We start from the raw sequence: 27,980 nt of genomic DNA, 5'->3' as shown, positions 1-27,980 counted from the left end.
GCGGCTAATTTGTGGATTTTTCTTCGCTAACGGCCATAATTGTTTTCATTAAACCCACGCAGACACAAAAATGGTGGGTTATTGTTTGTGCTACACCTCCATCTTCTGGATGAGTTTGCTCACTGCATGTGTTGCGGGTTGAAAATATACTTCCATGCCTTAAACCTGATGTAAAATTGCCCATGCCGTTTCTGCTCCAAAGGATTCTTCATTCAACGCTCCAAGCCATGTTTGTAAGTTTTACAACATGACTAAAACAATTCTTACTTACTAAACCGTCCCATGTGGGATGTCTGTAGGAGTGTCCTTAAGCATATTTGTACATGCTATAGCAATGTAATCAAGCTAGCGTCATTAGCATTAGCTAATATGCTAATGCATATTTACGAGAGTCTGTGTTAGTATTATTAACTTACAATGGCATTCTTTCTGTATTGTTTCTGTTTCACAAATTCCTCAGTAAACTCACCAAAACGTCCCCGTGGAGTTATTTAGTCTGTTTAGCTGATGGGAGAGCTTGCTTGCGCAGATAGTGAATCCATGACGATGACTTTGGTTTTGTTTGATCATCCGTTTTACTGCCGTGTTACAGACACCGTTTGGAAACAATTCAGGTATATAAATAAACGTTTACATAATATTTATGTCTAAATAACTCATTTCACAATGTATGCGGCTTGTAGTCCGGTGCGGCTAATATATGGGAAACAATCAAAAATGTAGTCGGTGCGGCTTATACACCGGTGCGCTCTATAGTCCGGAAAATACATTAGTATTTATTAACACACACCAAAGTACTAAAAATGTATAACAGTTGAGTAATGGTATAGATTTCCAGGTACCGGTAATTGGTACCTCATGGGTACAAATGTAAACAACGCCCTGATTGGAGAGCTAGCTTCCGCAGCTAGTGGGTCCATGATGATGACTTCTGTTTTCTTTGATCAGCCGTTTTACTACCGTGTTACAGACACTGTTTGGAAACAATTAAAGTGTGTAAATAAACATGTATGTGTCAACAACTCATTTCACAACGTATATATCTGCGGCTTATACATCGGGAAAAAAATTGTATCTTCTAAAATTTAGAATATACCGGGTGCTTTATAGCCTGGAAAATACTGCAGTATTTAAACACACCCAAGTACAGAGTACCGGTGTCGATATTCAGGTAATTGGTACAGAATGGGTACAAATGTTAATGACGCCCTCATTGGAGAGCTAGCTTCTGCAACTAGTGGGTCCATGAAGATGACTTCTGTTTTGTTTGAGCAGCCGTTTTACTGCCGTGTTACAGAATATTATGGTATGTAAATAAACATTTATGTGTTAATAACTCATTTCAAAATGTATATATCTGCAGTGCGGCTAATATATGGGAAAACATTTTTTTCTTCTAAAATTTAGTGGGTGCTGCTTATATAGCGGTGCGCTTTATAGCCTGGAAAATACGGCAATATTTACACACACCCAAATGCAGAGCACTGGTGTCGATTTCCAGGTATCGGTAATTGGTACCGTATGGGTACAAATGTGAACGACGCCCTGATTGGAGCGCTAGCTTCTGCAGCGAGTGGGCCCATGACAATGACTTCTGTTTTGTGTGATCACCGTTTTACTGCCGTGTTACAGACAATTAATGTATGTAAATAAACATTTCTGTGTCAATAATTCATTTCACATCGTAAGTATTTGCGACTCATAATCGGGTGCAGCTAATTTATGGGGAAACGTTTTTTTCTTCCAAAATTTTGTGGGTGCTTTATAGCCTGGAAAATACAGCAATATTTACACACACCAAAGAACAGAGTACCGGTATTGATTTCCAGGTATCGGTAATTGGTACTGTATGTGTGTAAATGTGAACAACGCCATGATTGGAGAGCTAGCTTCCGCAGCTTGTGGGTCCATGACGATGACTTCTATTTTGTTTAATCAGTCGTTTTACTGCCGTGTTACAGACAATTATGGTATGTAAATAAACATTTCTGTGTAAATAACTCATTTCACAACGTATATATCTGCGGCTTATATGGAGAAAAAATGTTCTTCTAAAATTTGGTGGGTGCGGTTTATATACCGGTGCGCTTCATAGCCTGGAAAATACAGCAGTATTGCCACACACCCAAGTACAGAGTACCGGTATCGATTTCCAGGTATCGGTAATTGGTACCATATGGGTACAAATGTGAACAACGCCCTGATTGGAGAGCTATCTTCCGCAGCTAATGGGTCCCTGGCGAAGACTTCTGTTTTGTTTTATTGCCGTTTTGCAGACAATTATGGTATGTAAATAAACATTTCTGTGGAAACAACTCATTTCACAACGTACGTATCTGTGATTTATACTCTGGTGCGGCTAATTTATGGGAAAACATTTTTTTTCTTCTAAAATTTAGTGGGTATGGCTTATATAGCGGTGCTATATAGCCTGGAGAATATGGCGGTATTTACACAAACCAAAGTACAGAGTACTGGTATCGATTTCCAGGTATCGCTAATTGGTACCGTATGGGTACAAATGTGACCGGTGCCCATCCCCAGTGATAACACGGTAAAAACAACAACACAGGTGATATATTTTCATGGTCATTCACCAGTTTATTGGAACTTTACTTTACGAATAAACCACCGGTGTCTCTTTTTACAATTAAAACAGTGGAGACGTAAAATTAAAATAAAAAATAAAAAAAATAAGGTGCTGAGCTCAGAACCACTTCCTGCCTGGTTGCCAAGCAGCAGGACACCGGGTCGTTCCGAGCAGTCCCGGCGGACGCCTGGCAAGGGGCGTTTCAACGAGGGCGCTGGCGGCAACAGCTTAGTGCTCATCAACTATTTAGATATGCGCTTAACACCCGCGGGGAAGCTCGCGTCTACCGGCTGGCAGGCACGGCGAGACGAGACGAGGCGCTTGTCGACGACGAGAGCAAATCGTTCTTGGGCGGCCAAAATGGAGACTGATTTAAAAAAAAAAAAAAGGTGAGCTAGTCGCTGAATGTTCCACGGTTTTTAGCACACGGCGAAGAGGGTGCTCTTTCATGAGAAACCATCCTCCAGTCTCGCTTTCTCCTCACACCCACCGCCAACACACACGCACACACCAGCACATCTCCATTGCATCCCCAGGCTTCCACAAGCAACTCCATAAGGGGTCGCATGATGAATGAGCAGACAGTCAGCGGGACCCCTATGCGTGTGTGTGTGTGTGTGTGTGTGTGTGTGTGTGTGTGTGTGTGTGTGTGTGTGTGCGTGTGTGTGTGTGTGTGTGTGCGCGTGTGTGTGTGTGTGCGTGTGTGTGCGCGTGCGTGTGCTTGTCCGCGTGTGTGTGAGTGCGTGTGCGTGTACGTGTGTGTTGTGTGTGTTGGCCTGAGAGTGATGACCACAACTGGCAGGGTGATCACAGAGGGATTCATTACAGCGACAGACAGGGCCGCCTCTACAACGCTGACTGTGTGCGTGTGTGTGTGTGTGTGTGTGTGTGTGTGTGTGTGTGTGTGTGTGTGTGTGTGTGTGTGTGTGTGTGTGTGTGTTCTTGTATCTCTACCTTTCTTGAGACATCAACAAGGAAAAGTACCTTCCATATGAGGACCGGTGAACAAGTTCGGACCAAAATCATGGTGCCAATACGGAAAACCATTGCATCTAATAGAGAGTCAAATATTACAGTCTGTGAACATTGCTCCAAAGTCAGGATTTTTAGTTGATTTTATGTGCATAAGCGTTGACAAGGTGTAAAGGCAGCAATATATGATAAAACAAGACAGCAGCTAAAGAAGGACTTCCCTATTCATCCCCGAAAAAACCCACCAGGTGACCAGCTGATTTTACGACTTCCGGTGGTGACGTAATACAATCCGCGTCCTATATGTGACCATAGGATGAACAAATACTAAGACTATAGTGGCCATTAACAGTTGGCTTCTACAGCTGTGTTGCCTAATGCCCAAAGTGCGGCACAGGGGCCATCTGTGGTCCGTGACTCGTTTGTCATCAGCCTTAAGCACATTACAAATAACAAAAAATAGAGATATAATTTGCACCCCTGGTGGTGAAACTATAAAAATGAGGGTGGTCCCAAAAAGGAGTGATTTTTCAAATTGACTGTGTGTCGGTTTTAAAAGTGCTCCCCCTCTGGTCAACATATGAAATAACAAGTGTGTGTAAAAATTTGAAGTGCTCCCCCTCTGGTCAACATATGTAATAACAAGTGTATGTAAGAAATTGAAATGCGCCCCCTTTGGCCAAAATTAATTAAAAATATAGAGAGAGACATACTGTTTTGATTGATTGATTGAAGCTTTTATTAGTAGATTGCACATTACAGTACATATTCTGTACAATTGACCACTAAATGGTAACATAACCGAATACGTTTTTCAACTTGTTTAAGTCGGGGTCCACATAAATCAATTCATGGTAAATAACTTAAAGTAAATAATGAAGATTAAAAAACAATTACAAACAAAAAATCCCCCCCCCCCCAAAATTAACTTAAAGCTTACCTTTTTTATATGCGCATATATGTTATTAATGTTGTAAATACAAATATTTATATATATACCTAGAAAGGCTGGTCCTAGGGCTGGGCGATATATCGATATACGCGATATATCGCGGGTTTGTCTTTGTGCGATATAGAAAATGACTATATCGTGATATTGGAGTATATGTTCTCACGCAGTTGCTTTTAGCTGCTGTCATTACACGACAGGCTCTTCCCACTCTTTCTTGTGTCTCCTTCTCAGACAGCAAGCGCACATTCATACATACTGTCAGGCTTGTCCCTGACAGTTTGACTGTGTTTTAGTTTTTCCTCTGCGTTTGTCTTAGTTTTCTGTCAGCGCTTTTATTTTGTCTTCATTTCCTGATTGTCTCCCTGAGTGCTGCTTCCCCTCAGCTGTGGCTGATTGGCACCTGGCCACACCTGGTGTCAATCAGCCAGCTGCTATTTAAACCTGCCTTCCCCTCCAGTCAGTGCTGGATTATTGTCATTGTCATTGTCGCTAATACTTGTTGTCATAATACTTGTCGTTGTAGCTCTGTCTACTTTTGTTCACTCTGCTCATGTCATAGTTCCTTCGTGTCACAGTAAGTGTTTTTGTTTCTTGTCCACAGTTAGCATTTTTGTATTTTAGTTCATAGTCAAGTTTGTTCTCCGCCTTGTGCGCGCCTTTTGTTGTTACCCTTTTGTTTGTTTTTTTGCCATAGTGTTTAATTAAATCTTGTTTTCTCGCTCAATGCCTGCCGTCATCTCTGCATCTTGGGGTTCGTCACCAACAAACTCTGACATAATAATCCAGCCAAATTCGAACCTCGCAGAGATGTCCATGGCGGAGAGGCTTAACAAGGCTTTGGAATTAATGGCTAAATTAAAGAAAAGTTCGGCCTCATTCCAAGCCCTCTCCCACCCACCCCTGTCGTCTGTGGGCCTATCTGGGGACGTCTGGGATCCGTCCCTTTGGTTGGGGGCTATGAGTAGCTGTGCAGCTGAGGAGGCACAGCTACTTCTCGCCCCAGTGGGTCTGCAAGAGACGGCACCATCATCTCCGGTGGGTCTGCAACCTACGGCGCCATCATGCACTCCGGTGGGCCAGCAAAGGGCACCACCACCAAGCACTCCGGTGGGCCAGCAGACGCCACCATGCACTCCGGTGGGCCGGCAGACGACACCATGCACTCCGGTGGGCCGGCAGACGCCACCATGCACTCCGGTGGGCCGGCAGACGCCACCATGCACTCCGGTTGGCCGGCAGCGGACGGCGCCACCATCCGCCACCATCCTCCTCTCCGGTGGGCCAGCAGCGGACGGCGCCACCATCCTCCTCTCCGGTGGGCCAGCAGCGGACGGCACCACCGTCCTCCTCTCCGGTGGGCCAGCAGCGGACGGCGCCACCATCCTCCTCTCGGGTGGGCCAGCAGCGGACGGCGCCACCACCATCGTCTCCGGTGGGCCAGCGGCGGACGGCGCCACCACCCTCGTCTCCGGTGGGCCAGCAGCGGACGGCGCCACCACCCTTGTCTCCGTTGGGCCAGCAGCGGACGGCGCCACCACCACCCTCGTCTCCGGTGGGCCAGCAGCGGACGGCGCCACCACCACCCTCGTCTCCGGTGGGCCAGCAGCGGACGGCGCCACCACCACCCTCGTCTCCGGTGGGCCAGCAGCAAACGGCGCCACTACCACCCTCGTCTCCGGTGGGCCAGCAGCGGACGGCGCCACCACCACCCTTGTCTCCGGTGGGCCAGCAGCGGACGGCGCCACCACCCTTGTCTCCGGTGGGCCAGCAGCGGACGGCGCCACCACCCTCGTCTCCGGTGGGCCAGCAGCGGACGGCGCCACCACCCTCGTCTCCGGTGGGCCAGCAGAGGGTGCCGCCACCATCGTCTCCGGTGGGCCAGCAGTGGGCGCCACCACCATCGTCTCCGGTGGGCCAGCAGAGGGCGCCACCACCATCGTCTCCGGTGGGCCAGCAGAGGGCGCCACCACCATCGTCTCCGGTGGGCCAGCAGAGGGCGCCACCACCATCGTCTCCGGTGGGCCAGCAGAGGGCGCCACCATCGTCTCTGGTGGGTTCTCCCACGCCGGCAGACGAGCCGCCTCGCCAATTGCGGCAGCGTTCAACTCGCCGTCGCCACCTAACTCTTCCCCGCTGGTTGCGGGGACACTTGGCCTGGTGGCCCACCTCCTTGTCCTCCCTCCACCCTCCCGTGACTTTGGACTATTTTTTGGGGGGGTGGGGGGGGGGTTCTAGAACGTCTGGTATCCGTTATAGGAAGGGGGGCTACTGTCAGGCTTGTCCCTGACAGTTTGACTGTGTTTTAGTTTTTCCTCTGTGTATGTCTTAGTTTTCTGTCAGCGCTTTTATTTTGTCTTCATTTCTGTCATGTCTGTGTAATCATGTTTTGTCTTAGTCATGTTTTGTTTAGTTTCTGGCTTTTCACTCCCTCGTCTTGTTTCCATGATTACCCATTAGTTTCACCTGTTCCACGTTTGGATTCATTGTGCACTCTTGTTTATCACCATAGCAACCCATTAGTTTTCACCTGTCACGTCACGCACCTGTTTCACGTTTTGAGTCACGCACCTGCTTTCACTAATCATGTCCATAGTATTTAAGTTCATTCTTTTCAGTTTGTCGTTCTGACGACTCCACATTTATGCTTCTGTACACTCTTCATCCTCTAAGATCCTGCTTCATGTCCCATGCCAAAGTAAGTTTTTGTTCCATGTTTATAGTCTTTTTGTTTTTCATAGTTTGTTCTCCGCCACTGTGCGTGCTTTTCATTTGTACTTTTTTTTAATATATTAAATAAATCATGTACCTTCATTCCCGTCTCGCCCGAGCCAACTTTCCGTTGCATCCCGGAAAAGCAAACACTCAGGACCATGTCATGACAATTTCCTGATTGTCTCCCTGAGTGCTGCTTCCCCTCAGCTGTGGCTGATTGGCACCTGGCCACACCTGGTGTCAATCAGCCAGCTGCTATTTAAACCTGCCTTCCCCTCCAGTCAGTGCTGAATTATTGTCATTGTCATTGTCACTAATACTTGTTGTCATAATACTTGTCGTTGTAGCTCTGTCTACTTTTGTTCACTCTGCTCATGTCATAGTTCCTTCGTGTCACAGTAAGTGTTTTTGTTTCTTGGTGACACGAGAGAAAGAAGGTGCGAATCTGGTAACAAATGAAGGAAGAATTAATTCCCAAGAAAAACAGCAGGGGGTCCATCGTCTGGCGGTGGTTTGGCTTCAAGTGGGAATATGTCGAACAGACAACCATAATTTGTCAAGTGTGGGGCAAAAACATTTCTACAAAAAGTAGCATTGCTGCTAATATGAAGCATCATTTGAAAAGTCACCCGCTAGAGAATCAAGAGTGCTTACTCCGCATGTCAACATCTTTGTTCGGTGCCACACCATCAAAATGCCGAGGCAAACATTTCCACATCAACACCGTATGAAAAAAAGAGTCCACGACAAAAGGAGATAATGTCAGCAGGAACCTACCACATAGCGAAGGACATGCACTATTTGATTTCCTATTATGCAGATGTGTCGATTTTTTTCTCATTAAATTGGGAACAATTTCTCTTATTCTTTCTGTTTCTATAGTATTGCAATATTTAATTGTAAAAATATTACTTTTTCGTGTAAAATTATTACTTTTTCATGCAAAATGGTGATATTTGTCATATAAAATTTGGTCTTTTATCACAATATTGCCCCTTTTTTTGTTGTTCTTGTAAAATAAAGTTAATGTTAAAGTAACACTGATTGTCACACACAATGTGTGGTGAAATTACTCTCTGCATTTGACCCATCCCCTTGTTCCACCCACTGGGAGGTGAGGGGAGCAGTGAGCAGCAACGGTGGCCGCGCTCGGGAATCGTTTTGGTGATTTAACCATTTTCATAGTGACATTTATGACTTTTCTCATAATTTTGCCATGTACAATTCCGGATATTATTGTAATATTGCTAACATTTTAATGTTTTAAAAAAAAAATTGCGACTTTTGTCGTGTAAAATTTTGACTCTATTAATAAAATTGAAAAAATGGTAAGCTGTTCCTGTATAATTGCGACTGTTATTGAGTAAAATTCTGACTTTTATCATAATATTGCAATTATTGCATAATATTGTTCAGTTTTTCTTGTAAAATTTTGACTTGCGTTGAGTAAAATGACGACTTTTATTAAATGTGGCCTATGGTATGCATGACACTGAATGTTTATTACATTGAACCAACAGAAGAGGGGGCCTTTCCAACCACTGAGGAGGAAGCAATCCCACCCCCCAAGAGACTGACACAACTTTCAAAAGAAGGGGAGGTATCATCAGGAGATCGTGCAGTGAGACATTCTTCCAAAGGTAAACTATATACATAAACTGTTTTTTTAGTCAAGTTTTATCAGTCTTTGTTTTCTCACAAATAATGCAAATGCATATGTATGCATTGTTCTCTGTGGGTTAGAGACATTATAGCAATCAAATGTATAACTTAATTTCTTAATCTTCTTTTGTTCCTTTTATTTTCATACACATATTTTGTATGGTCACTTGCAGGTAAAGTTGCCCAGAAAAGGCGACCCTGGACACAGAAAGAGGTGAAGGCTGTCGAGTAGCACATGAAGCGATTCATCCCTTCTGGTATTGTACCAGCAAAGAGGGACTGTTTAAAATGTTTGAGGGCCGAACCGGAAGCTCTCCAAAACCGGGAATGGCAAGCATTGAAGTTCTATGTGAACAACCGCATTAAGGCCAACAAAAGGAGATTGCAGGTAAAATAGTAGATTAAGAGATAATCAGCAAGACTGGTTAAGTAGAACTGTTTTTTTATGTTCTTTATGTTCAGTGTTGTTAAAAATCCATCCATCCATCCATCCATCTTCTTCCGCTTATCCGAGGTCAGGTCGTGGGGGCAGCAGCCTAAGCAGGGAAGCCCAGACTTCCCTCTCCCCAGCCACTTCGTCCAGCTCCTCCCGGGGGATCCCGAGGCGTTCCCAGGCCAGCCGGGAGACATAGTCTTCCCAACGTGTCCTGGGTCTTCCCCGTGGCCTCCTACCGGTCGGACGTGCCCTAAACACCTCCCGAGGGAGGCGATCGGGTGGCATCCTGCTGATTCTCATCCCAGTCGCTTCACACTCGGCTGCGAACCGATCCAGCGAGAGCTGGAGATCCTGGCCAGATGAAGCCATCAGGACCACATCATCTGCAAAAAGCAGAGACCTAATCCTGTAGCCACCAAACCAGATCCCCTCAACGCCTTGACTGCGCCTAGAAATTATGTCCATAAAAGTTATGAACAGAATCGGTGACAAAGGGCAGCCTTGGCGGAGTCCAACCCTCACTGGAAACGTGTCCGACTTACTGCCGGCAATGCGGACCAAGCTCTGACACTGATCATACAGGGAGCGGACCGCCAAAATCAGACAGTCCGATACCCCATACTCTCTGAGCACTCCCCACAGGACTTCCCGAGGGACACGGTCGAATGCCTTCTCCAAGTCCACAAAACACATGTAGACTGGTTGGGCAAACTCCCATGCACCCTCAAGGACCCTGCCGAGAGTATAGAGCTGGTCCACAGTTCCACGACCAGGACGAAAACCACACTGTTCCTCCTGAATCCGAGGTTCGACTATCCGGCGTAGCCTCCTCTCCAGTACACCTGAATAGACCTTACCGGGAAGGCTGAGGAGTGTGATCCCACGATAGTTAGAACACACCCTCCGGTTCCCCTTCTTAAAGAGAGGAACCACCACCCCGGTCTGCCAATCCAGAGGTACCGCCCCCGATGTCCACGCGATGCTGCAGAGTCTTGTCAACCAAGACAGCCCCACAGCATCCAGAGCCTTAAGGAACTCTGGGCGGATCTCATCCACCCCCGGGGCCTTGCCACCGAGGAGCTTTTTAACTACCTCGGCAACCTCAGCCCCAGAAATAGAAGAGCCCACCACAGATTCCCCAGGCACTGCTTCCTCATAGGAAGACGTGTTGGTGGGATTGAGGAGGTCTTCGAAGTATTCCCTCCACCGATCCACAACATCCGCAGTCGAGGTCAGCAGAACACCAGCCTCACCATACACGGTGTTGATAGTGCACTGCTTCCCCTTCCTGAGGCGGCGGATGGTGGTCCAGAATCGCTTCGAAGCCGTCCGGAAGTCGTTTTCCATGGCTTCCCCGAACTCCTCCCATGTCCGAGTTTTTGCCTTCGCAACCGCTGAAGCCGCACACCGCTTGGCCTGTCGGTACCTGTCCGCTGCCTCAGGAGTCCTATGAGCCAAAAGAACCCGATAGGACTCCTTCTTCAGCTTGACGGCATCCCTCACCGCCGGTGTCCACCAACGGGTTCTAGGATTACCGCCACGACAGGCACCAACAACCTTGCGGCCACAGCTCCAATCAGCTGCCTCGACAATAGAGGCGCGGAACATGGTCCACTCGGACTCAATGTCCAGCACCTCCCTCGTGACATGTTCAAAGTTCTTCCGGAGGTGGGAATTGAAACTCTCTCTGACAGGAGACTCTGCCAGACGTTCCCAGCAAACCCTCACAATGCGTTTGGGCCTGCCAGGTCTGTCCGGCATCCTCCCCCACCATCGCAGCCAACTCACCACCAGGTGGTGATCGGTTGAAAGCTCCGGCCCTCTCTTCACCCGAGTGTCCAAAACATGAGGCCGCAAATCCGATGACACAACTACAAAGTCGATCATGGAACTGCGGCCTCGGGTGTCCTGGTGCCAAGTGCACATATGGACACCCTTATGTTCGAACATGGTGTTCATTATGGACAATCTGTGACGGGCACAAAAGTCCAATAACAGAACACCACTCGGGTTCAGATCCGGGCGGCAATTCTTCCCAATCACGCCTCTCCAGGTTTCACTGTCGCTGCCAACATGAGCATTGAAGTCCCCCAGTAGAACGAGGGAATCACGAGCGAATCCAAAAAGGGTGGGTACTCTGAGCTGTGGTTTGGCGCGTAAGCGCAAACCACAGTCAGGACCCGTCCCCCCACCCGAAGGCGGAGGGAAGCTACCCTCTCGTCCACCGGGTTGAACTCCAACGTGCAGGCTCTAAGCCGGGGGGCAACAAGAATTGCCACCCCAGTCCGTCGCCAGAGTGGAAGAGAGTCCAGCCCCTCTCGAGAGAACTGGTTCCAGAGCCCTTGCTGTGCGTCAAAGTGAGTCCGACTATATCTAGCCGGAACTTCTCAACCTCGCGCACTAGCTCAGGCTCCTTCCCCCCCAGCGAGGTGACGTTCCACGTCCCAAGAGCTAGCTTCTGTAGCCGAGGATCGGACCGCCAAGTGCCCTGCCGTCGGCTGCCGCCCAGCTCACAATGCACCCGACCTCTATGGCCCCTGCTATGGGTGGTGAGCCCATTGGAGGGGGGACCCACGTTGCCTCTTCGGGCTGTGCCCGGCCGGGCCCCATGGGGACAGGCCCGGCCACCAGGCGCTCGCCATCGTGCCCCACCTCCGGGCCTGGCTCCAGAGGGGAGCCCCGGTGACCTGCGTCCGGGCGAGGGAGGGAAATCTGGGTCCTTTATTTTTATTCGTCATGGAGGTCTTCGAGCTGCTCTTTGTCTGATCCCTCACCTAGGACCAGTTTGTCTTGGGAGACCCTACCAGGGGGCATAAATCCCCCGGACAACATAGCTCCTAGGATCATTGGGACACGCAAACTCCTCTACCACGGTAAGGTGGCAGCTCAGAGAGGAGTGTTGTTAAAAATAAAAAGTAAAAATAAAAGTTTAAATGACTTTGTATTTTATTTCTGTGGTTTAAGGTAAAATAAGATAATCCTTTATTGATCCCACAACAGGGAAATTTGGGTTACTTTGTTTACGTGTTTCAAATATTGGAAAAAGAGAAAATGAATTTTCTTGAAAAGTGAAACATGTGTTTTCCTGGCATTAATAGCACTGTAATTCTGTATGGTATCCATCCTTAGTTAAACTAATATATTTTTTCCCTTGTCCCCACAAGTGATGATCAAAAACTTGGTCCCCATTCCAAATGATAACCAGTATGTGTGTGCGTGTGTGTGTGTGCGTGTGTGCGTGTGTGCGTGTGTGTGTCTTGACAGGCCCTCCACCAAAATGGCGTCTGAGGATTATACACTGGCCGGGACGGAATAAACAAGCGCTGTGCGTGCGCAGGTTTGATAAATTATTTACATGGGCGACGGAGCGGCGCTGACACTGTTTATGGCTGCGCCGCCTCTTTATTAGCGCTTCAAAGATGATTTATGTGTTATGGCCGCGGTGAGTTTCACCGACTATCGGTCCTTAAGTGCTGCTGGCTCGTTTGGGAGGCAGACACACGGAGAGAGGAGCGACGTCACGTAAGTGGAAACACTTGTCAGGAGAGCCGTTAAAGCAGTTGTTCGCTCTTACATCACTTGTGAACCAGTTCGGAGGGTGACAATCGTCCAAAAATTGGTTATCAAAGTTTGTAAAATAAAGTAATAGAGAGGGTTAATTGGGATGTGCGGATATTTTTGCTCTAATATCGATTCTTAAATCACTACATCGATACGTTTTATATTATTTCCACCAAGGGACACAAACTGAAAAGTCAAAAGAACATGGCGGCCATATTGATTTATTTTATTTTATTATTTTTAAATGCTAAAAAGAGATATTGTGTCAGCTTTGTATGATTGGTGACAAAGTTTTCAAAAAAGTTTAAACTTTTTAGCTTTTTCTCATTACATACTGGTTTATTTGCTCTTTTTTTTACATTGTGTACTGTTGTTTTGTTCCCATGTAAGAAAAGAATACAAATATAAATAATACGATTGTGTAACTGAATAACCATTACTAAAAAAGTCAGGTTTGATTTATATATATATATATATATATATATATATATATATATATATATATATATATATACACACTTATGTTATTATTATTCAAACATTTTTTATACATATTTATATATAAATACTTATATATTCTTCCATATATACAAACCCCGTTTCCATATGAGTTGGGAAATTGTGTTAGATGTAAATATAAACAGAATACAATGATTTGCAAATCCTTTTCAACCCATATTCAATTGAAGACAAGATATTTGATGTTCAAACTCATAAACTTTTTTTTTTTTTTGCAAATAATAATTAACTTAGAATTTCATGGCTGCAACACATGCCAAAGTAGTTGGGAAAGGGCATGTTCACCACTGTGTTACATCACCTTTTCTTTTAACAACACTCAATAAACGATCGGGAACTGAGGAAACTAATTGTTGAAGCTTTGAAAGTGGAATTCTTTCCCATTCTTGTTTTATGTAGAGCTTCAGTCGTTCAACAGTCCGGGGTCTCCGCTGTCGTATTTTACGCTTCATAATGCGCCACACATTTTCGATGGGAGACAGGTCTGGACTGCAGGAAACTCTTTTTTTACGAAGCCACGCTGTTGTAACACGTGCTGAATGTGGCTTGGCATTGTCTTGCTGAAATAAGCAGGGGCGTCCATGAAACAGACGGCGCTTAGATGGCAGCATATGTTGTTCCAAAACCTGCATGTACCTTTCAGCATTAATGGTGCCTTCACAGATGTGTAAGTTACCCATGCCTTGGGCACTAATGCACCCCCATACCATCACAAATGCTGGCTTTTGAACTTTGCGTCGATAACAGTCTGGATGGTTCGCTTCCCCTTTGGTCCGGATGACACATGTAGAATATTTCCAAAAACAATTTGAAATGTGGACTCGTCAGACCAGAGAACACTTTTCCACTTTGCATGAGTCCATCTTAGATGATCTCGGGCCCAGAGAAGCCGGCGGCGTTTCTTGATGTTGTTGATAAATGGCTTTCGCTTTGCATAGTCAGGGGCGCCGAAAAGGGGGGGTAAAGGAGACGGATTCTAGGGGCCCATGATGGAGGGGGGCCCAGAGAGGCCCCTAATGATGATGAAATTATAATACAGAAAAAATAATGACACTGTGTTGGGGGCCCTGTAAAGATTCTTTTCATGGGGCCCAAAATCCCTAGCGGCGCCCCTGTGCATAGTAGAGCTTTAACTTGCACTTACAGATGTAGCGACGAACTGTATTTAGTGACAGTGGTTTTCTGAAGTGTTCCTGAGGCCAGGTGGTGATATCCTTTAGAGATTGATGTCGGTTTTTGATACAGTACTGTCTGAGGGATCGAAGGTCACGGTCATTGGTTTCCGGCCATGCCGCTTACGTGGAGTGATTTTGCCAGATTCTCTGAACCTTTTGATGATATTATGGACCGTAGATGTTGAAATCCCTAAATGTCTTGCAATTGCACTTTGAGAAACGTTGTTCTTAAACTGTTTGACTATTTTCTCACGCAGTTGTGGACAAAGGGGTGTACCTCGCCCCATCTTTTCTTGTGAAAGACTGAGCATTTTTTGGGAAGCTGTTTTTATACCCAATCATGGCACCCACCTGTTCCCAATTAGCCTGCACACCTGTGGGATGTTCCAAATAAGTGTTTGATGAGCATTCCTCAACTTTATCAGTACTTATTGCCACCTTTCCCAACTTCTTTGTCACGTGTTGCTGGCATCAAATTCTAAAGTTAATGATTATTTGCAAAAAAAAAAATGTTTATCAGTTTGAACATCAAATATGTTGTCTTTGTAGCATATTCAACTGAATATTGGTTGAAAATGATTTGCAAATCATTGTATTCTGTTTATATTTACATCTAACACAGTTTCCCAACTCATATGGAAACAGGGTTTGTGTGTGTATATATATATATATATATATATATATATATATATATATATATATATATAAACAGAAACACTTTTTTTATAGGTGACTAAATATTATATATATATAAATATATAATATATGTATATATACATACCTATAATTGGTTTGAAACTTTGAAAATGTAAACATATTTTCTTAATTTTTTACTATATATTTTTTTTACATAGACATGTTATTATTTGAAAATACACAACTTAATACATTTTAGCAGGCACGTTAGGTATATGTGCACAATGTATCGGTATCGTCGATACCAGCCTGAATTTTACTTGTTTTCGGATCGGAAAGAAACTCAGCGGTATTGCACATCACTAATGCTTACACAATGCGGTAATAGCACGGACACACCGTGAGAAAAAAACTCCAGCAGTAGGAGAGTAGAAGCCATGCTAACCGCTAAGCTAACTTGAATGTGAAATAGTGAAAGAAGGAAAGAAGAAATCTTCTCAACAACACAACAGAAGTCTAACTGGAACTATGTTACTGTAGAAAGTAACCTGCTGAGAAGAGGAAATTAAGAAATGAGTAGACAAAATGCCAAAAATAGAACAAGCACTTTTTGAAAATGTACATGTTACAAGTGATCCTCTTGGCAAAACACTTCAAGCTAGAACAAATTGGTGCCGATTCAAAAACACCATGAAGAACACAATGAACTTGGACTTTGTCTCATTGTTTTTACAAAGCCATTCAACGTTAAGCACTTCCTGTTTAGGATTCTCATGTTGGCAGTTCACCATTAAAGACGTGTTTGGAAAGCAACCGAGTGTTTCCTTAAACCGTCGCATTGGTGACATCTGCAACTGCCACAACACATTCATTATCATAATTCAAATATTACAATTATGATAAAAAAAAAAAAACAATTATCAACATGACAACATTTTAGCCGAAATAAAGGTAACATAACTACACATTTAACAAAGGTGGAAATAGTAGATTTAAGCATAAGATAAAATAGAACAATGTAGTAACACACATTTTTACAATGGAGTTCAGGGTGTACATCATGCCGTCAACAAATAGCGAGCACTGCACAGAACTTTAACTACAAAGATGATGGCCTTGGTCTTTGCATCTTGCCGTTTTATTACTTTACAATGATAGAAGGTCTTGTGCGTTGCTACACCATGAGTCTGCCGCCAGCCACAACAGGAGCAGCGGATTGCTTGCACCTGCGCTGATTGGAGTAGCAGCAACCAATTCAGAAGGCGATTAAAGTCATCTTTAAAAACAATGTCATGTGTGACGTGGGTTACACTGGAATTGATATTGCGACATCCAGTGAACAAATTCAGAACAACAGTTTCTTTCACAAAAAATGTGCAGCTTATATTTATATTTAGCAAACTCATCTTTAGGTACAGTATAATTTCGATGTAACGAACATAATTGGTTGTTCTAAAAGAGAAAAGTTTTATAGTCTCTCCATAGGAAACTATTTCAATATGAATTTTAATGGGCTCCGGGCTCAACAATAGTCCATATTTTAGTGAAGGTTTGTACACTTTGAGGAAAGTCCGTTCTCATCACAATTAAAAACTTGCAACAGTACGACTTTGTAAATCATTTCAATACGAGCAAGTGCAAAATTGCTGGCAGCGAGACACAAAAATTAATGACTGAAGCATATTTGGCGCGATCTTAAAAGTTTGTAAACCAAAAAGTTTGCAAATAGAGAGGCTTTTATTAAACAAAAAACGTTTTCTTTTAAGTAATATAGAAATTGATCAGTGTATCTATTTTATGGAGGAATGCAGTTAATCACAGAACTGGCACCCAATGCTGAATCGAGAATCGTTTTAAATCAAGAATCGATTCTGAATCAAATTGTTACCCACAAGAATCGGATAGAATGGTGCGGTGCCCAAAGATTCACAGCCCTAGAGAGTAGTATTGAAATTTGCGAGGTACTGAATGCCATATCCGTCAACATTAGCTTTTAAAAATAAGGAAAATATCCTGGAAAATATTGGAAGCAAATTTAAAAGAAACAAAACGACAAAAATAAAAGTGTTTTAACTTTTTTCTCCGAGTACCACCTCAGAAAAAAACGTGGCTCTTCAAGTACCACCATAATAACCAACATTATATAATATAATGTAACACGTTTCAGTCGGAAACAATTTAAAAACAAGTGCAATGCCCAAAATAACTGGTTTCTCGATCCTTTAAAACTGAAATTCCGCCGCAGTAATCAGTTCAGTTTGCCTCAGATCCTTCTGTATGTCATTCCAAGACCAGGGAGCAGCATGTCTGAAGGCTTTTTCCCCTCTTTGGATAGTCGGACGTTTTCGGGCCGCCAAGACCTTCTAGGTTCAGGTCTTTTTGATAAAACCCTGGGGCCTTCAGGGGTTGAGTCCTATTTGGGTGAACTAGACCGTGGACCTATTTGTGTAAAAGGCGCTCATTCCAGTGCAATCGTGTCCTGAAAGTCTGAGCCCCGTTTTAGAATGACCCCAACTGCCTGTGGGGTTAGAAAGTACTTTGTATTTTGTGATTATGTTATTCTTATAGCCACACCTGTGTGTTTATTTCTGTACCTGACGGTTTCGGCCACAACTGTTGCGTTCCTCAGATGTTGTCACTTGATGTTGCTGTGACTGGTCATCTGATTTAAACAGTTTTTGGTTCTGTCTTCCTGCTTGTAGTAGCAGGCTGACAGCACCATCTGCAATCCGACCTTTTCAGGACTGTTTTTCAGGTGTGGGAAAGCTGGTACGCCCCCTCATCCCAGTTCACAGTCTGGGCGGCGCGCTTTTGGATCTCGATGGCTTCTCCGATCCAACGGTGGTGTTTGTTGCTCTCATTGCCGATGACATGTGCGTTGTCCCAATCCATGAGGTGGTTCTCCCTCTTGCAGTGGTCTGATATCGCAGACTTCTGGTCTGATATGAACCGAAACGAGGGAGCGTAACAACTTTCCCACGCCTGGGACACAGTCTTGAAGAGGTGGAACTGCAGATGGCGCTGTCAGCCTGATACTACAAGCAGGAAGACAGCGCCTAAAACTGTTTAAATCAGCTGACCAGACACGTCACAGCAACATCACGTGACAACCTCTGAGGAAGGCAACAGTTGTGGCCAAAACCGTCAGGTACGAAACTTAACACATTCGCATAATTTTTTGAAGACCTAATGATCCTCTTTGGAATACTTTATATTTTTCCCAACCAGGTTTTCTAAGTATCAACGAGAATCAAATTGTGCCCATTTTAACCCCGCAGGGTTCGGGAATGTCCCATTTGCAGGTAGAGCAGTCTAAAACCTGTGTCCTGTTTTTGTTAATGTCGGACTTTTTATTGTTCAGTCTTTTTGTTCCGACCTTTAGAGTTCAGTACTATTTGGTGGAGCATGATTCCTTTAAGGGGGCTGACGGCCCTTTTGGCGAAACCTGGGCACTTTCGGGGCCAAGGTCCTATTTGGCAGAGTCTGGGGCTTGTCGTCAAAAAGAATAGCCGCCAATCCTGTTGGGGCCAATTACAGTCCGAGCCTCATTCCATAAACGCCTCAAACCTTGCTCAGACGTTGTTTCCCCTACCTGTCTGTGGAAGTCGTCTTTCTCTGATTGGATTTAAGGTTTTAGCAGTATTATGGTATCTATGTGTTAAAACATACAAATGCGAAATTGTACTGAAAAAAAATTAAATCAATCAAAGGTAAACAGAAAAGTAGAAAGTCCTAACCCGGACCCCTGAGGTTTACCGTGGATGAAAGAAATTCTTATCAGAGAACAGAAGTTCTCATCTACTCGAACATCTTCTAACAACATTTTGTATTCATCTGAAGATACACAAACATTGCACCGCGGCAGAACTGAGCCGCAACGCGTCTCGGGTGTCTTAGTCCTCCATTGCATCATTTTCCCTGCGGCATATCCCAACGTGTCCCAGATATCCGTCTCCCGCCGCAGACAGGCGTGTCACAGTCCAATTTACATAGCAGCAGCACAAGACACCCAGCGGTACCACAACACTACACAACCGCTCAATATTTTATAGCCACATGAAATGTACCCAATGTGTGCGCGGCATCTGCCATCTTTGTGGCTTCGCAGCCCACCCCCCCCAACCCCCCACACCCCAGGAGGCCTGTTTGATCTGTAATTGGGAAGTGTGCTGAATTAATCAGCAGTTTATTCACGTTTTAATTGAAATAACGGGTTCAGAAAGCATAGGAAACGCAGAGAAAACAGCTCCACTGAACCGTTCTTCTGTTTCCTGTGTTCACACTAAAAGCCCTGTGAGATTGTCACACGTGGAAAACGTCAGGAATCCCATTCTGAATTGTGTCATGGAAACACTATATGACAATTCCGTCGGTGATTCATTGTTTTTCTCCTGCGTCGTATCATTTTCTCCGTCAGTGACAAATGTGTTACTACAACTGTGAATTGGGTTGTATAATAGTCCAGAAACCATGTGTCGCATTTTGATGATTTCTGAGGCAGCAACCTTCACAGGCTACGGAACCCAGCTGGTTAGGTTCAGAGCACATCCCAGGAACTAATGCTGATACCTACAAAATGCTTAATAACTAGCTATATTATTAGTAGGGGGATAAAAGTTAACACGATAATAATGTGTTACCTATGAGTTCCTTTAAAGACACTTATCATTTTAGTGTACAATAAACCTTTTGACCATCGGTCCATTCTGTAGCGTGGGTTACTGTTGTGATGAAAAACATTTATGTATCCTTGCGTATGCCATTACAAACTGCAGTATTACTGTGAAAAGCACATCCTGACCAGAGAATGACCTTGTCCACATTGACTCACTGTGAAAGTATCTCTTCTCCCTTCTCGTTGCTGATTTAACAGTGCACCGTTGTCTAAACGGTTGTGTCATATGCTCCTCCAATACACTGTTGAGCCACAAGTTTCAAAATAGCTAGCAGAAACGCACAAAAAAACAGGGACATCATGGTAATCCCATCTTCAGAGCCATGGCAAGCTATTCTCGTGACGAGACAAGACCATTTCATCTTCGATCGCAGTGAGACGACTTCATTGGAGCAAACGCATGCTGGCGCGCTTTACCGCTTGCAGAGAGAAGGAGCTTCATGGCCGTGTTTACATTACAGTTGCGTGCACCATGTACATTATTTCTCTAACTGCCTTAGTAAGATGGAATAAAAGCTCAGCAGAAAAGAAAGACAGTCGCCAGAAAGTCTACAGTAATTATTTTATCAGAGATTTTCACATCGTCAAATAATATCAAGACAGCTTCTTATACCAATTACACACTTCCGGCTTCAAAATAATAGCGCTACATGTCGCATCCGGTCTAACTACCTTAATGAAAAATCGTCTTACATCATGCCTTGTCAGAAATGTAATTTAACAGTGATATAACTACCTAAAAAAATATATATTTCTGGCAGCTTGAGATAAAGTGTATATTCTCTTATGACCTGATTTCAATTTGATTCATAGTCCACAATTACAGAATCTTTAGCAAGCTGAATATCACATTTTAGAGAAGGTTAAGACATTGTCATGCAGAGATATGAATACTATTAACTTGTACAACACGTATTGTACAGAAAATCAGAACCTTTAATTCAGGTAGAAATATCACAGATTACATGACCAAACATATTTGACAATCAAAGCATGATCGTAACAATCAGCATTTTGTGTTACTAATGTGTGAAACTGGTACCTAAACATGGCAAGTAGCTCCTCCTCTGAATGCAAGTGCTCCTACAGCTGGAATACAAATTCCGTATTCCTACAAAATACAAAATCTGACAAGACACCGAGGAACTGCTGATATTTTTTTTGTATACTCTTTAAAAGCCTGTTTATGTCTATAGGGTTTTCAGCTTTAAAAAAAACAAAACATAAGGTTTAAAAAACATTTAATTAAAGCCAACTAATTGTCGAGTCATGGTAATAGAACATTTTAAATTATCTGTGTAAGGTACACTTACGAATGATGAAAAAGCATATTAATCTGTGATTAATGGCGATTAATTTTGAGTTAACTATAAACAAACTGCAATTAATCACAATTAAATATTTTAATCGTTTGACAGCCCTAATTATTAGACATAGACAAACAGCCCGTTCCACTATTGATATAATGATGTATACACGCTTCATATTGAAATAAATGAATGTTGTCATATTTTAAGCGGTTGCGACAGTAGTGGAAGTGTTTGTGCGTAACGTAGCTATGATGTATTGTTAGAGTAGATCAATGAATGTAGGAAGAGGTGAGGGAGGAAGGGAGCATCTCTCGCTGTGTTGTTACTCTTTAAGACATATCCCAGGCTGCCCCTATGACAAATGAACACCATTCTAGAATGGCTGTTTGGTACTTGGCATCTCGTAGCGCTGGGAGTCTTGGGCCATCAGGTCTGAGACTCAGTCCCTAGCGCACGTGAGGCAGGGCACCTGGGGCCCATACTCTGCTTAGATGGAAAGGAGGAGCCATAAATCAGCCCACCTGGGGGGGCAGCAGACGTTGTTTCCAGCCGTCTCTTGCCCTCGATGGGGAAGACAAGGCAAAAGGGGTCTGGTTCACATACCTGGGGAGACAGAAGAGAGGCTGAGTCCTCTTTCTGGCCTATGGTCCTGAAACCAAAGGGCTTTGAGAGGATTTGAAGAGAGGAACCACCCCAAAGTACCCACCTAGACTCTCATACAGCTCATGTGTATCAAGCTTGGAGTAAAACACTTCTTTAGGTTGTGTAAAAAACTGTTACCTAACTATTGTTGGGCCGTAAGCGCCCCTTAAAAGGCCCCCCAAAAATATCAGTTTCTCAGCTTTGGTCCGTATGGGCTGTAGCGGTACTCAGGTGTAATACACTGTTCCACCACTTGTGGCAGTAATGACAATATCAAACAAACAAGAAGTCTGGAGATAAAGGCTACGTTCAGACTGCATGGTCGGATGTCCAATTCTGATTTTTTGTCAAAACCGATCTTTTTAGTGGCCATTCAATTTACAAAAAATGTTTTATTTCTAATGTGAACGCAAGCTGATCCGCATGTGGACATGACGTCGCAGTCAATGCAGTGTTTACGGATGTAAATGGCTTCACATCTCGCCGGTCTCAGTCCTGGCACACTTGGGGCAATTTCAAGGATTTTGTGCACTCAAAGTCAACATTTTCTGAACAGAATTACTGAGTGTAGAAGATGAAGAAGGAAGAGGACAAGTACTTTGGCTCAGGCAGTTTTACGGGATAATTTGCTTGGATGTCTGCTTGAAGAGTGTGTCTGTGGGTGAGCAGTCGGAGACAGGAGCGGTGGAACTTTCACGTGACTTCCTAAAACATTTTATTTTCACCTGTTTTCTGCTCTCTTGTCACCTATTTATTTTGGAACCGTCTGTTTTGGCAAATAGTTCTAACGCCTATCGCTTTTTGATGAAGTTCTGGTCTAATGAATGCAACTTGATTGCGAGAGCGTTCACAAAAATGGCTCGAGTCGCTGTATTATATTGATACTTTACTCTGTATCGTTACTGTCGATATTAATATTGATACGGTCTAACTTTTGAATATACAGTATGTAGTGTAGCATCTTTAGCTATTCTTCATCCTCCAGGGATAATAGTACATGTAAGAAACATACTATATTTATCGTCCTGTAGGCGAGGGCGAGACAGCTGCGAGTTCGCTAGCAAGGACGCGACACTGCATTTAGGACACGTTCGTTTACTTGTCACTGTGAAATTTGCGGGACACCACTGGAATGTGTCATCAACATGCTTTATCATGTATTAAAAGCTCGATCGTCGATCAAATTTATATCATTTATGTCGCATATCATAGGTATCAGGGGTGTCCAAACTTTGTGATTTGGGGGCCGCGTAGGGCTAAAAAAATTTGGCCGGAGGCATAAAAAGTAACTATGTATGTATGTACATATATATATATATATATATATATATATATATATATATATATATATATATATATACATATATATACATATATATATATATATATATATATATAAATGGACTGGACTCTTACTATTATGTTGGATCCACTATGGACTGGACTCTTACAATATTATGTCAGACCCACTCGACATCCATTGCATTCGGTCTCCCCTGGGGTGAGTTTTTCCTTGCCCTTATGTGGGCTCTGTACCGAGGATGTCGTTGTGGCTTGTGCAGCCCTTTGAGACACTTGTGATTTAGGGCTATATAAATAAACATTGATTGATTGATTGATATATATATATTAGGGCTGTGAATCTTTGGGTGTCCCATGATTCGATTCAAAATCGATTCTTGGGTCACGATTTGATTCAAAATCGATTCTTGGGTCACGATTTGATTCAAAATCGATTTTTTTAAATTCAACACGATTCTCGATTCAAAAACTATTTTTTATTTTTTATTTTTTTTAAATGAAAACAATACACAACAATACCATAATAATGCAATACAATTTCAAAACCAAACCCGACCCAGCAACATTCAGAATAGCAATAAACAGAGCAATTGAGAGCAATTGAGGACACACAAACATGACACGGAACAATCTAAAAGTAGTGAGACAAAAATGAATATTATCAACAACAGTATCAATATTAGTAACAATTTCAACATAGCAGTGATTAAGAATACCTCATTGATATTATCATTACAAACATTAATTAAAAAAAATACAAACATTTAAAAAAATTAACAATAGTGTAACAGTGGCTTACACTTGTATCACATCTCATAAACTTGACAACACACTGTGTCCAATATTTTCCACAATGATATAATAAGTCATATTTTAGGTTCATTTAATAGTTAAAACAAATTTAAATAATGGATCCCATATGACTCATTATTATCTAAACTAAATGCAGTTTTTTCTACTGATATCATCTCCATAGCTTGTGTGTACCAGTCAGTATGAGTTGGACTATCAACATCTATCCATTTTTTTTTAATATTACGCTTTTTTTTATTATGCATATTGAAAGAAATGCATTTTTGCTCTTTGATGACACGTTACTAAATTGATGGAGATCCCCAAGAATACAAGTTTGTAGTGTCATTGGGATATTTATATTGAGGACTGTGATTGCTTCTTTTGTTGTTTTCAACCATAACTCTTTTATTCTCTGACATTCCCACAATAAATTAACAAGAGTTGCCTCGGTTACCCGATACTTCATACATAACTTGCTATCTACTACACCAATTTTAAACAGCTGAGAAGATGTCAAATACAATCTATTCAATATCTTAAATTGAGTCAGTTTATATTTATTGCTTCTAAAGGGCTTATTGGCATTTTTCCAAATATCATTTCATTATATATATATATATATATATATATATATATATATATATATATATATATATATATATATATATATATATATATATATATACAGGTAAAAGCCAGTAAATTAGAATATTTTGAAAAACTTGATTTATTTCAGTAATTGCATTCAAAAGGTGTAACTTGTACATTATATTTATTCATTGCACATAGACTGATGCATTCAAATGTTTATTTCATTTAATTTTGATGATTTGAAGTGGCAACAAATGAAAATCCAAAATTCCGTGTGTCACAAAATTAGAATATTACTTAAGGCTAATACAAAAAAGGGATTTTTAGAAATGTTGGCCAACTGAAAAGTATGAAAATGAAAAATATGAGCATGTACAATACTCAATACTTGGTTGGAGCTCCTTTTGCCTCAATTACTGCGTTAATGCGGCGTGGCATGGAGTCGATGAGTTTCTGGCACTGCTCAGGTGTTATGAGAGCCCAGGTTGCTCTGATAGTGGCCTTCAACTCTTCTGCGTTTTTGGGTCTGGCATTCTGCATCTTCCTTTTCACAATACCCCACAGATTTTCTATGGGGCTAAGGTCAGGGGAGTTGGCGGGCCAATTTAGAACAGAAATACCATGGTCCGTAAACCAGGCACGGGTAGATTTTGCGCTGTGTGCAGGCGCCAAGTCCTGTTGGAACTTGAAATCTCCATCTCCATAGAGCAGGTCAGCAGCAGGAAGCATGAAGTGCTCTAAAACTTGCTGGTAGACGGCTGCGTTGACCCTGGATCTCAGGAAACAGAGTGGACCGACACCAGCAGATGACATGGCACCCCAAACCATCACTGATGGTGGAAACTTTACACTAGACTTCAGGCAACGTGGATCCTGTGCCTCTCCTGTCTTCCTCCAGACTCTGGGACCTCGATTTCCAAAGGAAATGCAAAATTTGCATGGTTGGGTGATGGTTTGGGGTGCCATGTCATCTGCTGGTGTCGGTCCACTCTGTTTCCTGAGATCCAGGGTCAACGCAGCCGTCTACCAGCAAGTTTTAGAGCACTTCATGCTTCCTGCTGCTGACCTGCTCTATGGAGATGGAGATTTCAAGTTCCAACAGGACTTGGCGCCTGCACACAGCGCAAAATCTACCCGTGCCTGGTTTACGGACCATGGTATTGCTGTTCTAAATTGGCCCGCCAACTCCCCTGACCTTAGCCCCATAGAAAATCTGTGGGGTATTGTGAAAAGGAAGATGCAGAATGCCAGACCCAAAAACGCAGAAGAGTTGAAGGCCACTATCAGAGCAACCTGGGCTCTCATAACACCTGAGCAGTGCCAGAAACTCATCGACTCCATGCCACGCCGCATTAACGCAGTAATTGAGGCAAAAGGAGCTCCAACCAAGTATTGAGTATTGTACATGCTCATATTTTTCATTTTCATACTTTTCAGTTGGCCAACATTTTTAAAAATCCCTTTTTTGTATTAGCCTTAAGTAATATTCTAATTTTGTGACACACGGAATTTTGGATTTTCATTTGTTGCCACTTCAAATCATCAAAATTAAATGAAATAAACATTTGAATGCATCAGTCTGTGTGCAATGAATAAATGTAATGTACAAGTTACACCTTTTGAATGCAATTACTGAAATAAATCAAGTTTTTCAAAATATTCTAATTTACTGGCTTTTACCTGTATATTTCATCTCAAATGTTTAAGTCCATCATCCATTTCCGAACACATGCATCATTTGCATTTCTAGTGTGGTGTTCATTTATTATTCCATAAAATAGTTTAATTAATTTCTTGAATGTATCTTGATTAAAAAGTGCATCTTCCAGTTCATGGCTATTTAAAGACATACTTTCAGAGGATATGCATTTATTTACAGCGTGTTTTAAAGAGATAAAATTAAAAAATATGATTTCTGGGTACATTATATTGATCAACTAAATCATTGAACGGTTTAAAAGAGTTTTTGTTAATAATATGATGAGGTTTAGTAATACCTCTGTCTTTCCATGTTGTCCATTTAACCACATTTTTATTAATTATGATATTAGGATTGTACCAACGCGGTTGATTTACAGATGTCATTGACTTGATTCCTAGTATTTTCTGACACAGTTTTAGAATGTTAAAGGTGGCTTCTATTGGGCTCTGCCTCAATTCATTATAATATAAACTCCCCACATCAATGTCCAAATTCATTAACATATTTTTTTCTATGTTCATCCAGTCCTTATCTGCAGAAGAATTGAATAAGTGGCTTGCTTGTTCACAACCGAGGGAGATATAATAATGTAAGAAGTTTGGTAATTGTAGTCCTCCTTTATCTTGTGTACAGACAACCTTAGGTATGAACAACTGGCCTTCTTTCCACACCATATAAAATGTGATATCATTGTATGTATTTACTTAAACCAACTTTTATTAAGTACGACAGGCATCATTTTCAGTATATAATTAACTGCTGGCATTATACTCATTTTTACTATGTTCACCCGACCCCAAAGTGATATTTGGAGACGTGACCAGCGTTCCATTTTGGATTCTATCTTATTTTTTAAATGTTTAAGATTTAGATCTCTGCTTGTATAAATGTTTGGTGTAATGTGTAGTCCTAGATGTATGATTTATGTCTATTTCCATTTAATTTTGGAGTTCTGAACTTGTGACTTCTTGCAGTGTTTATTAAGTGGTTATATTTCACATTTGTCCCAATTGACTTTATACCCTGATAAACGGCCATATTCAGTGATGACATTATTGATATAGTGAAGAGAGGAGTTAACATGTGACAGGTAGAGAATGATGCCGTCACAATACATCGATAGCTTATTATACTGAGAGCCACTTTTTACACCATGAATATTATTTTCACTTCTTATTTTTGCAGCTCAGGGTTCAATAACCAAATTAAATAATAATCCAGATGCAGGACATCCCTGTTTTACTCCTCTTTTTAACGAAAAAGATTCTGAAATATGATTATTGGTTTTGACTGATGCCATATATATATATATATATATATATATATATATATATATATATATATATATATATACTACTACTATTTAGTAGGTGCACATGTTTTATATTACCCACAAAGTTCAGTGAGCAGGTTGTGTTGTGTGTGACCAGTGTTGGGTTGGTTACTGAAAACTAGTAACTAGTTACAGTTACTAGTTACTTTATTTCAAAAGTAACTCAGTTACTAACTCAGTTACTTACACCAAAAAGTACTGTGTTACTGTAAAAAGTAACTATTTAGTTACTTTTTTTTTTTTAAAGCTTCCATTAATGCCCTTTTAGCCTTCATTTCAGTACTGTTATTGCACTGGACAATAATACAATCTGTTGATCAACTTGACATGCATTTGCATCACTGAACTCTGCTAAGCAATGTGGTCTACATACAACACACAAAGACAAAGATATGTTTCAAAGGGCCAATTTATT

At 42.4% G+C, this 27,980-nt stretch overlaps 1 long non-coding RNA gene across 1 annotated transcript; it reads left to right on the top strand.

Moving 5' to 3' along the window:
• Positions 1-2,781: 2,781 nt before the first annotated feature.
• On the top strand, positions 2,782-9,424 carry LOC133619788 (uncharacterized). The gene is made up of 3 exons (XR_009817459.1): positions 2,782-2,979; positions 8,747-8,866; positions 9,062-9,424. It is a non-coding gene; the product is annotated as an uncharacterized lncRNA (long non-coding RNA).
• Positions 9,425-27,980: the final 18,556 nt, after the last annotated feature.

The sequence above is a fragment of the Nerophis lumbriciformis genome, linkage group LG20 (assembly GCF_033978685.3).
Source record: "Nerophis lumbriciformis linkage group LG20, RoL_Nlum_v2.1, whole genome shotgun sequence".
Taxonomy (NCBI): domain Eukaryota; kingdom Metazoa; phylum Chordata; class Actinopteri; order Syngnathiformes; family Syngnathidae; genus Nerophis; species Nerophis lumbriciformis.
The sequence above is the reverse complement of the archived record's forward strand: the minus strand, read 5'-3'. Positions and strand labels throughout refer to the sequence as shown.